The 16,196-nt window shown below is 41.0% G+C and overlaps 1 protein-coding gene and 1 non-coding gene across 7 annotated transcripts in view; both read right to left on the reverse strand.

Moving 5' to 3' along the window:
• DYNC1I1 (dynein cytoplasmic 1 intermediate chain 1) overlaps window positions 1-16,196 on the reverse strand; it is a 296,927-nt gene that overhangs the window by 86,119 nt on the left and 194,612 nt on the right. The gene's annotated exons all lie outside the window — the stretch shown is intronic.
• Window positions 7,976-8,128, reverse strand: LOC116878889. Its single transcript, XR_004384907.1, has one exon. It is a non-coding gene; the product is annotated as a small nucleolar RNA SNORA62/SNORA6 family (small nucleolar RNA).

Consider the following 16,196-nt stretch of genomic DNA (forward strand, 5'->3'; position numbering starts at 1 on the left):
ATTCAAAATGTTTTGACTACATGATGCCAAGCATCTGGCAATACAAACTCCTCTAAGGTATTTTTCTTCTATAGGATTCAGTCTTATATAGACAGTCATTGTGCCAGGTTTTGAACTACATGTTTTATTTGCAGAATGACAAAAATACATATGCAAAGGTAAGGTTTTCCTTCTGCTTTTGATTTAGGTAGATTTAACTTAATGATGTTAACAGAGTTGCCATTGATTCCTGCTTTACTTTTTACTGTCTGGTTGTGCTCTCCCCGCATCCCCAAAAGCCCTTCAGTGGCCTCTACTGGTCAGTTCCTCCTCAGGAATATTCTCTCCCCAATGGACAGCACTCACTCACTTGTCTAAATAGTAACTGCCTTTATTGGTTTCATTCCACAGCAAGGATGAGGGAAAGCGATTCTCATTTTCCCTGTCTAATAAGAACCAGCTCTAGGAATACCTGTGGTTCACCAACCATCCCCAAACCATTAGCAGGACCTTGAGGTAGGAGGTAGGTATTCTTCCTGTGAGGTCGCCTCCCTCCTAATGCAAGCTGGCTCTGCCCTCCAAAGGCTGTTTCCCCAGACTAACCTAAGCACCCCTGTATTTCCACTCTCGTGTCAGTGTTTGACACCAAGCCCGAAGTCAGACGACACCACGTGGGGGATGTTCTGGGTAAAATACGCACTAACTAGTACAGGTTTATAGTTTGCAATCTACTGCAGATCATCCGCTCTAGCTCTTGACCTAAGAGAAGAGGGATGAATTCCTCAGAGGCTGAGTACAGACCATACCCACCATTGTAGCCTTGGCACGTAAGCAGGGTGCTAGGCACCATAAAGGTCTGTGACGTTGTTCTGGAAAAGATATGATCTGCCCCAGGGTTGAAGTAAAGACCACTACATTTCACACTTGAAATAAGCTTAGCCAGGTAGTTGGGTTTGAGCCTAAGAGGTGTGTGCAACGTAGACAGTCATTGAGAGCGGACCTGTGCGGTGGGTCTGTCAGGACTCTACTAACGTCGGGGCGCTACTGGTCAACTCTAGAGACCGAAGACCATGTATTATGAACCTTGGAGATAGGGCAATACCAGCTTGCCTCATTCAGGCTTCCTTGACACAAAGGATCTTCTCTTTGGGGAGAGACTCACCCTGCCTCCTTCTTCATGAAATATGCCCTGACTGGCTTGTTTTGGCAGTTATCAAGCTGCTCAGGGCTCCGGAACAAGATCTGTGACAATGGCCCCACAGCAATGAAGCCCATCATGTGGCTGTAAAGCTTGCTCTGCCCATGAGTGAGGGCAAGCCCTTGTTGTCTGATGGGCGGTCACCGGCGGGAAGGCAGCGGGGCTTGGGTGCCAGAGTCCCAGCAAGCTGCCTGTAGCCACAGCTAGGCCTTGAAAGCTTATTCGTGAACATACTCGTGACCTCCTCTGGGAGGACCCAGAAAACAAGACAGAGAATGCGCAGAGACCAGAAATCTTAAATTGCAGATGAAGTGAGAACTACTGATGTATGGTTTACACTGTTAACGAGACCTCATTAAAACAGTCTGGTGTGGCCCAGGAAAGCCAGGATTTGAGAAAGAGACAGATTAATACATAGAGAGAAAATGAATTTGATGACATCAGCGATAGAGTATTTTGCTATTTTAGAGTATATCTAATAGCATACGGTATCGCTATTTCCCTTTTAAATATATTCTAAATCAAGTATTTGAAGCAGTTTTATAATCCTCTGAGCTGGAAATATATCTAAGAAACATGCAGAAAAAACCTCCTAAAGGATTAATAGTTCCAAGGTGGAGAATGTATTTCAACTCAGAATTCCTCAGGAAAACCCACCTTCTTTGCAGGTTTTACAAATCAAAGCATTTGGTGGCTAATATTTCTAACCTTTACTCTGTTTTCTGTCGATGAAAAATCAGAATCAGGGATTATTACTTTCAGAAAGGATGTTTAGACATCCCAGTGACATGATCACCATAAAAAATATAATTCAAATGATCTCAATTTAAACACTGACTTTGACAGTTAGTAAAATCATTTAATTTTCTACTGTGGAAACTATTTTAATCATTTTAACCACTTTTAGATTATATCAATTCTTTGAGATGAAGTACGATGGAGAATCAAAATAATCTTTGGAAATTGAGCTCTATTGCAAGAATGATTCCCATTCTTCAGCAGGGATATTAAGGAATAACCTTTCGAGGACCTCTTCCTTGTATTTCTCTCCCTCTACCTCTCCCATCTTACACAGCTCAAAGAAAAGCCAGCTCATGAAAACAGACTTACTTAATGGTCCCCTTCCCTCGGCTTTTCCCCATTCTTTTTCATTCACATTCCCAACTTTGCATCTCTCTTCTCATTTTCCTTTTTTCTTTCCGGGGAATGACCACCTCAAAGGATTAATTCAGAACAGGCAGCAGAAAATGGTAACAAGAGTGGGCAAATCAGGATGTGGATTTAAAATCAAGAGGTATTTTAGAGGAGGGGAGTCACTCAAATTAAACATATGTTAAGAATATGGGTTTGTTGTTCATGGCATACCTGCTGCCTGCGGTCCCACCCGCCTCGGATTGGCCTTCAAGGGCAGAGCATTCCCTAGTGGAATAATAAATAGAGTGGCTCGAGTGAACATGGATCTGGCCAGCCTGGCGAGCTTCCTTTCCTATCCGTCTGACTTCCCTGTTGGAACACAGGTGGTGACTGAACTAGTTGAACTACCGAAATAGGCTGTGGCCCCTTGGGCTCAGAGCCAGAGAGAGGGAACAGAATTCAGGCTCCAAGTAATCAGGCTTCGGGCATGTAAAAATTCTTCTGTTTGGTCTTGGCATTTATGCCGAACTCGGCTTTAACTGATATGGCCTGTTTCCCAAGGCATCATCTTTCTTACCTTGCTACATGTGAACGAGGCAGCCCAAATCCATTGGTCTTTTGAGAAATAGGCTGTACAGATGCTTAAAGTGCTTTTCTTTGGGCTGACTGGCCACCCACCTGAGAATAAGGCAGACTGTCCTCTCTAGGTGAAAACGAAGAGCCTTACCCTATGTCTATGCTTTCTTCCTTCCCAGTGTGTCACCCTGTGCAGTGCTCTGCTGTCCCAGGATTATGTGCCCCAATATTATTGCTAGGAATCAGTCACACTCGTGCTCACTCAAGGGTTTCTGCAGGAACAATGCAGAACAGCAATATATTTGCTCATATATATATATGTATATATATCCTTCCTATCCAAACTTGAGGTTGAGAGCAGTAATTAATATATTTCTGACTTGAATGTATTGTACTGATAGACAAGATTCAACAGTCTTGGATCTCTAGGGATAAGTGTCCATGAAATAAGCATTAAAAAAGCCATAAGGGTTTTGAGTGAAAATTTTTTTTTGAGGGAAATATTTTTAATTTGGTTTTGAAATAATATAGGTCCAAGAAACTCAAGACCCCTCTTTCCCATTTGTTTGATATTATTCCTAGGACACAAGAACTACCTAATCAGCTGTGAAGTTACCACCGAATAATAAAGGATAACTGAGCATAATGAAAATTTTTTAAAAAATTAAATAAAATTAACTTAATAAATTTTTAAAAATAAATAGGTAAATAAAGGATAACTGGTTTCCCTTTACTTTGACTGAAAAGTGGTACTTTCTAACTAAATGAAGAATAGTGCTGGGGAACAAATGATTTCTGAGTCCTTCCAGCATTTCATAAATGTCCACTTATGAAGTATAATATACAAACAACAAAACCTTTGTAACTCTTCATTAAAGCAATCAGGTCCCTGACATTAGATGACCAGATCAGGTTATCACATATTCTTGGTGCAAATATATTTTCATATTTCTGTAACAATGTCCCAAATCAGTAGAGAAACTGATACATGAAAATTCCTATTTAGACAAAAAAAAAAAAAAATAGTTTGGAGTCTATGATTATTTGCTTCTCAAAAAAATTCAGTTAGTTATCAAGGTCTCCTCTAGTGAGCCATATCTGATTAAGAACTGGCCTTCATTCTCCCATGTTGTCTGAATTTGTGATTCAGTTTCCTAGAACTTGGCTCAGATGACCCTCTTCCAAAGGGGAGAACATACTGTAATGTTCTAAAGGTAGGAGGTTTTTGTTAAGCCTGTCTCAGCAGCTTCATTATATAGATGGGGAAATCCAGTGAAATCCAGTTGCAAAATATAGCAAGTCCTCACAATTTGAGCAAACACATTATAGAAGATACCATGAAACAGGTAAACAGCATGATCAGAAGTGTGGCTTGGGGTGGGGGAGGGGCAACATGGAGAGCACAGGTAGAACTTTCCTTTCACTGAACACCTTCCCCCAGAGTGAAGTCTCCTCATCAATTTTAGTAACAACAGGTTGACAGCAGGTTGTTGTACCTTTAATGGAATGGTGTCAAAGAAAGCCAGGTGAGTGCAAAGATGGTGAGATACATGAAAAAGGTGTCGGGGACGGCAGACAGTACTGTGTTCATGGGCTCATTTCCTCTCCCATAGCAACCCAAAACTAGCTGCCTTGTTGGAGAGACTGTTCCCCTTGACATTCTGGGGTGACTATGTCTGTCTGTGATGCATACTCCTTTTGGATGAAAGGCAATTCTGCTGCAGGCACCCTGGGAAACTTGGCAGCACTGTCCAGAGAGGGGATGGTCTGTTCTGGGACAGGACCATGAGCAAAGTTTAAGCAAGGCAAGATGACAGCTTGACAAGGAAAGATGGAAAGAAGAATTCAAGAGAATTCAGGCTCTGAATAGGAGTTTGACCCCAAAAACCATGAAGTTTCCTTCAAACCCTGAGATTCTACAAGTCTACATGTTAATAGGTCTAATGGAAGGAGTATTAACTCATATACGGGAAACAATTTACAGACAAAAAAAACAAAAGGGGAAGCAAAAAAATCTCTCTACTCCCCATAGAGTAAGACATGGCTAAACTCTCTTAAAATGGTCATTCGACTTAGCTGGGGATGCCTTTCCATTTAAAAGTGATTAGAAGAAGAAACAAAATATAGCCTCTGGTTACACATATTAAATGGATATGGAGGCAGATCTATGGGTCAGTAGTTCAGATTGGCTAATGCAGTGTCTCTGTTGCCCAAATGAAACTCAATTAAATTTATGATGGCGATCTCTAAGAATCCACGCAAAGTCTGTCCACAGGGTGTGCCCTCTCCAACATCCTTCTCTCTGTGTGTGTGCACGTGTGCTCATGTACATTCACGTGTGTACAACTTTGCTACTAACGGAGCACATTTGCTTTGACTGTGGAGCTCTTTCAGACACTTAAAGCTGCAATTCTAGTTTTTATACTTAGAAAATGCTCAAAATGTATTTCTTTCTAGAACTAAATATTGTGCCACCTTGGAGAGTCAAGCCCTTTGAAGCCCATCAGCTGTTGCTTGAAACCTCCTGATTCTATTTTTGTTGAATCTTTGTCTTGTGTTTTCTGAAAGGCTTTGAGTTCTTGCGTGAACACTCCTCTCGTGGCGATTTTCGGCCAGCTGAAGGCTTTCACTTGGGCGGCAGGTAGCACACATGATAACATACATCATTACATTAATAATGCTCCCATACAAAAGTTCTTTTCCAGGACTTGTTTACTGGCTACCCCATTGTGGGATCAGGGGGTGGGATACTTTTGATTTTAAACACAAGGAAAGGGACAGCGGGAGCCAGGCTTTTAGTGATGGAGCCTTTGGGGGCCCAAGGGGAACTGCTCACATCTCATGCAGGAGAACACAGTGTGTGATCTCACCATCCGCAAAAAGCCCCCACCAGGATTGAAAACCACATAGAAGGCAAAATAATTTACTAAAATGTAGAGTAAGAGCACTCTCTCTCAGAAATAGTACACACCGGGGGAAAGCTGAAGGAACCAGAGGGAAAACTCGCGTGTAAGCTGCTTATCTGCCATTCTGAGCAAGGTGAGCAGATCCTGGGGGCACCCCGTGGGACCTTGTGGACTCTCTCTGCTTCATGCTCTGGAATTATTTTTTTTCCATTTTTTTCATGCTGTCTCTGTAATGCAACCTCTTTACGTAGTTTATCTCAGGAAATGACAATTGGCTGTCGAATGCCATACAAATTGATTGGATATGACAGCTCAGAGGAATAAATATTCTGCAGAGAAGAAAGTTTTTACTTATACTCTTGCATTTTCAATTATTTTTTACCCCTTCTTGCTTAATTTTATTATTTCAATTAGATCATTTAAAAATCAACACATCACATACCAACCTCCCCTAAGAGCAATCGTTAAGATTTGATGATTTTTCTGATACACAGGCTAGGGTTTCAAATTTGCATTATTTTATCTACTGGATTAACTATGAATTCTAAACCGAACTAATGCTGCCATGTGTTTTTAAACATCTCTAATCTAAACCACCTGGAGAGGCATGGTTTTGCAAAGGCATCCTTTTCAGGACACTCTGTGGATTTTGTCACTGCTTGAGGTTTGGCAAACCATCAACATTACTATAATTCTCTTTTATGAAATATAGCTTTTGACTAGGATTTTAGAGGCTTGGGGGTATGTGTGTGTGTATTTATACGAGTGTGGGCACTTGTGTACAATTTTTGCTCCCGTCCCTTTCTCTTTTCAGAAGACCATAGTTATAATAAACTTATTTCATTGTTTTAAAACTTATTTTAAAGTAATAGAGGTTTTTTCTCCTATATAAAGGATAAATTTAATTTTACCTACTCAACATAATGACTGACCAAGTCATTAAGAAGCAGAGAAGTACTTTTGAATAACCCACCTTACTGGACATAGGTGCTGGAAATACTTTTTACACAAGTCATTAGGAGAAAGCATGTCAGCTTGAGAGACCACAACAAAAAGTGTAGATATGAAATTATTTCAGCAACAATGATTTGTGGTATGTGAGGTATGAGCTCAACACATTTATGCAGAGATTACAATTTAAAATTGACTAAGCTAAATCTTTTGATTGAGAAAAGCAACACCTTGTTTAATTCTTTGGCTAATAATGAACATACCATTTTAAAATTTTAAATCAAATATAAGCATAGTAAAACCAAAGTGTAAACTACTTGTTACAACAAAGGTTAAAAAACTTCCCCCAGAAATAAGGATGATGATTCTACTTTCACAAATTCTCTTCAATAATAATGCCTTTAAAGAATTTCAAGAATTAATCACAGAAATGGAAGGGATAGCTTTTTGCTGAGAACCACTAATCTGAAATGAATTAAAATGATAATGTGACTACTGGGGACTATGAACATCTCTGTAATTTGTTAATAACACGGTATGTTCAAACAACCTCTTTCATCCAACAATATTAGGCAACTTAAAGACATACGTAAATTAAAAGGTTTTGGTCAAGTTTGTAGAGAGGGGGAAAAAAGGTCTATTTTTAAGAAATAGCTGTCCTGAAGTCCAGAAGTGGATCTGTGCTTAGAATATAAAGATGCCAAGGCATTGCACAGCACCCCTCTTAGAGGTGGTACAGCCTAAAACACTCTCAGTGGATGCTAACGTGGCCTGGGGCATTACTATAGCCCACCTTCATGCCATTCAGTTCCCTTTCCTGTGTTGGGTCCTCACATCCACAGCTCCTGAGGGAGAGGGTTGCCCTTCTGAGACTCTCTCTTTCCTTTCCTTTTCATTTTGTTTTGTTTTGTTTCATTTCCTTTTTTTTTTTTTTTTCAGAACTCCTGGTATTCTTTTAAACCTACTTTTGCCTGTATTAAAATGTTGTATTCTAAAGGAAAACACAATCTGATATTCCAGAGAATGGAAGCTCCATATAGGGCGGCCCTGGAACCTATGTCTTCAGGAGGGACAGTTCTTACCCGGCACGCTAATTTGGTCTTATATGAAAGTAAAACATGGGTCTACTCCATCTTCATTATTCTTGCCCCAGGGTCTACAAAATGGGTTCAGTTCACTTATTGCTATAGACTGAATTGTATCCCCCACATGTTTTTTTTTTTTTTTTTTTACTTGTAGCAAGAATTACTATCCAACCCCACTCATTGGACCAGAGGCCCTTGTGGTGTTAGTGAAAGACGTGTCCTTCATATAGCACACCACCTACACTGTGAGTTCATCCGCCAGCCAGTGGCTTCCACTCCAAGCTCTACCAATGGGCAGATCCCCCACAAATTTATATGTTGCAGCTCTACCCCTCATTGTGTTTTTATTTGGGGATGGGGCCTTTGGCAGGTAATCCGTAAGAAGAGATTGCTTTCTTTCTCCCTCTCTCTGCCAAGTGAGGACATCTCTAGAAGGCAGGTGTCTGTAAACCAGGAAGAGAGTCCTCACCAGAAACCAAAATGGCTGCGACCTGGATCTCAGAATGGTGGGAAAGTTATTTCCGGTTGTTTAGGCCACCAAGCCTATGGCATTATCATTATTGGTTTTTTGTTTTTTTTTTTAATGGCAGTCCCAGCAGACTGATACACCTATATAATCTCTTTTATCCTGACAATAATCCTAAGAGGGCAGTAGAAACCCGCTCCCTAAAAATACCCATTTCCCTGACACCGAGGCTTCTCTGACCTCAGTGAATGGCTGGGGGGCAGAGTGGTGAGGATGAGGGGAGGGATGGGCTAGAAAATGTGCTCTTATTGCCACCTGGCTTTCATTGCGTAGCGTCATTAATTCCTGGGGCGGTTCCCCATGAAGCACAACTGGAGAGAGCCCAGCTCAGGGCATGGAAAAGGAAGGAAGGGCGCTTAGGGAATTGAATAAAATCTTTAGTGTTGGAGACCTATGCCTTCAGGAATATGGGCACAGGAATGGGGCAGAGGAAACACTGGGAAGTCTCAGGCTTTGTAATAATATCAAACTTCGGCTTGATCACTTGCAATACGAGATGATAAGACAAAGAAAACAATGAAAAAAGGATTTGTTCTAAAGTGTATTCTCATGGTATCCTCTGCATCAAAGAGCTCACTCAGTCACTTGTAAGGTATACAATCTCCTCCACTGCTATTTTCAGATAATGAATTGTCTGTGACACAAATCCTACGGATAATTCTAATTTCCCTAAATGAATCCCAATCATCCATTCTGCTTGTACTATTATTTTGGGGAGAAGATTCCAGAAAGAGGGCAGATAATGACAGCCAGGAGGACATTTTCTCTGCTCCCAGCTTCCTGGGCCAAAATAGGAAAGACGCTTCTGCTGTTTGACTTAATAAGAATCAGTGTCTAGCTCAAGCCTCAGTCATCGGACCAGTCATACTCAATCGGCATAAAAGAAGTATTTCCCAATGACCATGCCGTGCTTGTATGTGTAAACTTCCTTATGTCTTTTCCTAAAGGCACAAACTAGGTGCTGTGCTGCTCCTCCTCTTGTCCAATCCATACATTCTGTATCTATTGTGTAATTTTACATTTACGTCAGATGTGTTCTTTGGTTTTCCACAGCTGTCTGCTTCAAAGAGTGGATCATAATCTACACAACAATGGTTGAGGTGTCGCTTCTGGGTATCTCCAGCCTGAGGTACACCCAACATCGCAAGGAAAGCTGTCTGGGTTTTACTTACATTAGTTAGCATGTCCGGTGTCCATGCACTTTGTTCTCTAAGTACTAAGCACCTATCATATGCTTTGATTTTGGTCACCCCAGGAACCCATTTTGAATATGTAGCCCTAATTGTCAAAGAATTTTCTAATTCTTCATCCTGTTAATCTTAAAAGCTGCCAGTGATTTTACCAGCAAAATATGGGTTTATTCAGGAATAAAAGAGAATTGCTATCCAAGACAAACAAGTGGCAGCAAAACCATAGGCAAGTTGGTGGGATTGGAAGGGTGGGGGAGAGAGGCAGGCTTTTTAAGGGGAAATGGGGTAAGGTGGAACGGATGTTGTCAACTCAAGTCCATTGGAATGACCTGGGAGTTCCAAGGAGGTGGTTTTTCATTGGCTGAGACATTGCCTGTGGGGAATGGGGATGAGGGAAGTGCTTCTTTCTCTGGCTGGAGTAGTAGAGCGGTATCCATGCGCCAGGCCAAGTCTGTCTCTTCCTGTAGGGTCTGCAACTGACCAGGAGCAGTAGGGGGTGAGAGCTCCCTCTTCCGAAACCTCCTGACTTCATTTTAGTGAGGTTTCCCGTTAATAATTTTCATAACCCTCTCTTTTTAACTTCTATTGAATAACCACTCCTTGCTACATTCAAGAAAATATAGAAAAATGCCATTTCTTTTCTTTTCCTCTTTTTTTTCTTTATTCTTTTTTTTTTAATCAGTCAGGGCATATGAAAATTACCCTTCATTTAAGTAAAATTAAAATTCCTAAATCAAATTCTAACACTTCTCTGGTCAAAACACTCCTTAGAAAGTGCATTTAAATTAATGTCTATCTTTATGTCCATAGCTGTTTTGTTTTTTGTTGTTTTGGATTATGGACCACAATCTGGGCTGTGTTTGTGAGTGTGTTTTGGGGGGGGGGACAAAAACTGATGTGAGAAGACATCAAGTTCATTGCAATAAACCTCATAGTTCCACTGAGATGGCAGGAAGTCTCTTTTCCACAACATGACAACAAAGCCTCGGCAACTCCCCCAGGTGACTCAGCAGTGTGGGCAGCTAGAAGCCAAGCCCCGACTTTCCGTCCCCCTCCTAACCACCAGCCGACATTCCCTCCTGCGTTCCCATCTCTCTTCATGGGGGTAGTTCTCTTCAAGGTCAGTGGGAACCTCATCCAGAACCAAAAACTAGATGGTGAAAGCCATGAGTTGCGATCTCATCTGTACCCTTTATAGAATCTTAATGAGAAGCGAAACCATGCATAGGAAAAAAGTTAGCTGAGGATCTTAAACACGGATACAAATGAAGTTAGTATCACTCTCCAGTCTGCTTTCCCTCTGAAATAAGGGCTGGGGTTCAGGTCCTTGTCAGCTTCAGGTCATTGTCAAATAATCTTTAAAAAGAGAATGCTTCGAACAAAGTAACCAAATCAGGAAAAAAATAAAAGTAAAAATAAAAACCTCCAACCAGGCCAGGGCTCTAAATATAGCTTTTCTACTTACCTCAATACAGATAATTCTAAGATCTGTATTTCTGATTCTATTCATTCCATTTGAAAGAGAAAGACCACACCAGGGTAAGCACTGCAGGGTGGTCAGAATGCATAATCTAATGACAGTGTGTGGAGGCCACTACAGAAGATGGCAGGAGCCCTGCCAGGCTATGCGGTGGGGCTGACGGGCTGATTTCTATGCACAGGCCACCGATGTTTTCCAAGTATGGACAGCTCTTCCAGAAATGAAAATAGAAAATGCAGGACCAGAGCCCACACTAAGAATTCAGCTTAGCCAAGACATGAAACTGCCCATGGAAGTAAAAGGTGTTTGGCCTTGCTATTTGTAACAGGGAGAGACCAGCCTTCCTACTGCAATCTTTTGATGATTAAGCTAAAAGCCTGTCAGTCTTTACAAAAGAACACTAAACTGATACCTGTGTCTTGTACATTTGCCTTCCAGTGCCAGAAATGCTGTTTTTCCAAGCCATCGGATTGGTTTGCAATGATGTTGTTCTGAAGAGTATAAACAATCCAAAAGACCAACAAGAAATGGATAGCGCATGCAGAATTCCAAAAGGGTACCAGTACTAGCATCATAAGGTGCCCATGTTTTCTCCCTATGCATACTCCTTTCTACGAAGCACACTGTCTCATTTTGAAATTATCAGAACATCACACGAGGATGTGGGAGCACGTTCAAATTGCCTGACTTCAGTGAGGACTGTCTAGAAGGGACACGTTGTAGTAAATACACTTGACCAAAGATCAGAAAGGAGAGAGAAGAAAAGTGATACGTTTGTGAGTAGGGGTTCTGATTTTTATCTTGTGGGTATTGATTGTAATTCTATGGGCTCTCCAAATTCCCCTTAGATTTAGAAGAAGATGGTAAGGAGAGCCAATTCTAGGACCATGCTTAATTGACATCATCAAATGACAGGCAGCCAAAAATGCACCTTGAATGGACTGTGTAGCCTTTTGCTCTCAAGTCCCACATCCCCTCATTATGGTGGAATGTGGCGTGATGGATGGTGCGATATAGCCAGTAGATGGGGCCTCCAGTCCAGGACTGACTCTACTGCCCACGAGCCATGAACGCTTCAAGTACAACCGAGAGAATAACGTCTTTGTCACTTCCCTTTGGGAGAATCAATGAGATCATGAAGGTGGAAATGCTAGGAAAATGTAAAATATAGACCAATGATATTACACTGTAATTATTCAAGTTTAGGGCATGGTAACCAAACTGCCCTTATTATTCCCAGCGGCCAACCACTAACTCATCTGTGACTTCCCTGGCTGCCCAGGCAACACTGGGTTTGGTCTCTCACTAGCTCAGCCATACTCGGTATTACAGCAATTAGGTTTTCTTTTGGGAGCCATGGATATGACCTGGCTTTGATCCTAACTTCATAGATATCCACTATAGCACAGTATACCACTATCCTAAAAGAAATGGTACTCTCCAATTCACATTCTTCCAATGTCATGGTCAACGTGTTCTTGAGCCCATTCCTGGAACAACAACTCTGGGTCTTCTGATCATTCCCCACAGAGGTGAGTGCATGTACAAGGTGTATGGGGGTGGGGATGGGGAAGTGGGAAGGGGCTGCGGAGGTGGTTAGGAAACCTCTCAGTTTAAGTCAGGTAGGAGATCAGCACCAGAGTAATAAAGGCAAGAAATAGCACCCTAGTTTGGGCCAAAGAGGGAAAGGGATGTGTGGGGCAAGAAGAAAAGTCCCACACTTCCAAATAAAGTGACTGACTAGTTTTGTTACCTTATCACCCTCTTTCTTCATCTTGCCTCTACATCCTGGTGTTTTCCAACTACTGCTGCATATTCAGATGATCTGGGAACTTCTACTTTTTTTTTTTTAAGTGTATTTATTTGTTTGAGAGAGAGAGAACACACATGTGGGGGGGTGTTGCAAAGAGAGAGAGAGAGGGAGGGAGGAGGAAGAGTCTTAAACAGACTCTGGGCTGAGTATGAAGCCCAACAGGGTGCTCAATCTCATGACCCTGAGATCATTCCTGTGCCAAAACCAGGAGTCACATGCTCAGCCGACTGCATCACCCAGGCACCCCAACCTGGGATATTTTAAAAACTCCCAGGCTAGACTAGAGACTAATGATCAGAATCTCTGCCCATGGGATGCATGCATCAATAGTTCTGACAGCTCTCCAGGGATGGCAATGATCAGCCAAGATGGAGAACACAGCTCTGTTCCATTTCTTCTCTACTCACCATCCCCCAAGCCACCCACCCAGAGGACCCTGGCCAAATCCCCAACAAATGTTATATGACATAATGCACGTGCTTCAGAGTTAAAAAGAGCTGACTTCAGACTTGACTTGGCTATTCACAGATACCTGCCCTAGTTTCATGACTTCTCTGAAGCTGCAGGTTCTAATCTGGGGAGTAACAGGGGTTTATGACAATGAATGTAAATAACAGGTTCTCAGTACATGTTAGTATCTTTTTTCCCCCCATAAATGTAACGTCACAGAGATATTTTCCATGTCCTCAAATTACTGTTTTTTTCTCACCTCTTAGGAAAGCTCCCATTCATTTAAAGTCTAATACTTTCAAAGTTGATCTTTCTAGGTATATTTGCTTACTAGCCCAAAGTAATAAGGAATTAGTAAGACTTCAGGAGTTATTAAAGATACTGGTTTCCTGGATTGGTCTGAGGTGAAATTCAGGTATGATGGTTAATTTTAATGTGTCAACTTGGCTAGGCTATGGTATCTGGGGTTTTGGTGAAATACAAGTCTAAATGTGGGTATGAAAGTATTTTTTAAATGTAATTTGCATTTAAGCCAGCAGACTTTAAGTAGATTAGCCTCCATAATGTGGGTGGACCTCATCCCAACAGTTTAAGGCCTTAAGAGCAAAGACTAGTTTCCTGAAGAAGTACCAGTTCTAAATTTCTCTCTCTGTGTCTCTCTCTCTCTTTCTTTCTATCTATCTATCTATCTATCTATCTCCTATTGATTTTGTTTCTCTGGAGAAGTTTGACTAATACACCAAGGATCCTCAGAAGGGCTTCGTAATGACTTTTGCTATGCCCATTTCTTCCTTTTCCTCCTCTCAGGAGAGGGACGGAAGCTCTTTTCCTTTCACCGTTCTGAAGCTGGTGATAATTCTATCCCCTACACTGAGGTTAGTTTAGGAGAAATAATTAAATAACAGAAGTTAAGTACTGTAATGGTATTCAGCATTTAGGTTTTCATAAAATTTTATAAATGTGGCTTTCATGAACATGAAATGTCATTTATATGAACTACTTATCATTTCTATATGAGTAGCACAATCATGAGTCTCAGCATCTTTAAATGTGTGTGGTTAAATTCTATAGCTTTTCTTTGATGCCTACAATATGGAGTCTTCACATGTATTGCAGGTTATTTAACAAACCCCAAAGTTTAAAAGTATTAGAATCCTCAATTTTCTCCCAGTGAGAATGCTAAGCAGAGTTTAGAATCCCCACCTGCTTGTGGCCACCAGAAAAAATGAAGACAATAGCAGGGATTTGAGGGATACAGAGATATTTTGGTCAGCATCTTTTAGTAGGCTTTTGAGAGTACTTCTGACTTGACTTGACTTTCCCCCCTCCCCCCTCCCACTCCTCTCCCTCCTCCTCCCTTCCTTCCTCCCTTCCTACTACCTTCCTTCTTTTTTTTGAAATCAAGAAATAGTTTTCTCCTAAAATTCATATACTGTATCACTTAAGGGAGAAACTAATAATGACATTAAATGTGTGTTGGTGCAATTTTCAGTAAATGATCCCAAAGATACCAGGAAGGAAAGAGAAGATGCTCCTTTCAGTCAACACTGGTATTAACCATTGTGTGATAAAGTAGGTAATTTTAAAATTCCAGTTAATTCTAAAGACCTTGAAAGTCTGTGTCTTCATTCAACATTATTAGGCTCCTACTGACCTGTTTACTATTCAATGCTGTGAATATTAAGCATTTTACCAAGTTGTTATTGTCACAGGCTACCGAATATCAGTTAATACAAATTTAAAAATTATCATAAACATGCGCATTGACCAAAACAAAATGTGTTAACCTCTTATAATTTTTAAAAATCAAGATGTACTTTTTGTAATATCAAAATAGTTTAGGTGGCACTGTTTTGCCAAAATGTGCTTCTGCTTATCGTACAACCCTTTTAGTATTTTGTTGGTAATTTGGCAAACCTCTTAAACCTGAACAAGATGAGGATTTTGTGCTTCTATGTTTATAGAAAGAGTGTATCAAACTGACAAATTTGATAATCTTTAAAAAAAAGAAAAAGCCGTTCTCATTTCAAAGGTTCAAAAACTAAAGGTTATTTACCATGCAGACCTAGACTTCTTGTTGTTTTTAAGATAGCAAATGAGAAAAACATGGCCGGAGTTAGAGGTTACTCAATCAGGTTGAAGCTGGGACTTTTATTCCAGCAGCTCCTGTTCCCCAAATTACATCTGATAACATCCTAAAGTCTAAACATATTTTAGTTCAAAATGATACTCAGCTCTTAGATATAAAATGTCACTAAACTTCCAAATATCAACAGGTTTACCCTCTTTGGCTGAGGTATTTGTATTCGGAGCAATCTGTCACTCTGCCTCGGAATCGTAATATGTGAGGAACTAAAACTTTGAGCTGGGAAGTTTGTTTTGCATTTTCCTATGCCTAATCACAGGACTGGGATGATAATAAAGGAGTTGGTGTATTGGCTACTGCTGAGGCCTATTATTTAGGCAGAGTCATGGCAAGGGAGCAAAGCCGAATGTGTGAAAGTGTAAAATACATTTCAGCCTGTATTATGTTGGATAGAAAAGAAGAGAGTGTGTCAGGAGACACAAGGAGTAAAATACCCGAAACTGTTTGAAATGATCCTCACACTTGAACTGAAACTGGCATCTATGTTTCTCAACAATTCAAAAAAAGATTCATGGTAAGTATTCGCCTACGGCAGCTTCGGATATGTTACTGTCTGGATGCAAGATGGCACCCGTAAACTTAAAACTGGCCATGTTCCATTGAACTCCATGTCAGAGGGAGGAGGAAGCGGGAAATGGCGGTGCCCTGAGGATGTCCACATGGGTGGGCAAGCATGTGCTGCTGTGAGCAGAGGAAGTGGTACACCAAGATTTCTTCATAAGTGCGAGGTCTTTATGAACTCATCCTCAGGGGGGCTGTTTT

Source organism: Lontra canadensis, unplaced genomic scaffold, assembly GCF_010015895.1.
Source record: "Lontra canadensis isolate GAN:19392208 unplaced genomic scaffold, GSC_riverotter_1.0 scaffold2, whole genome shotgun sequence".
Taxonomy (NCBI): Eukaryota; Metazoa; Chordata; class Mammalia; order Carnivora; family Mustelidae; genus Lontra; species Lontra canadensis.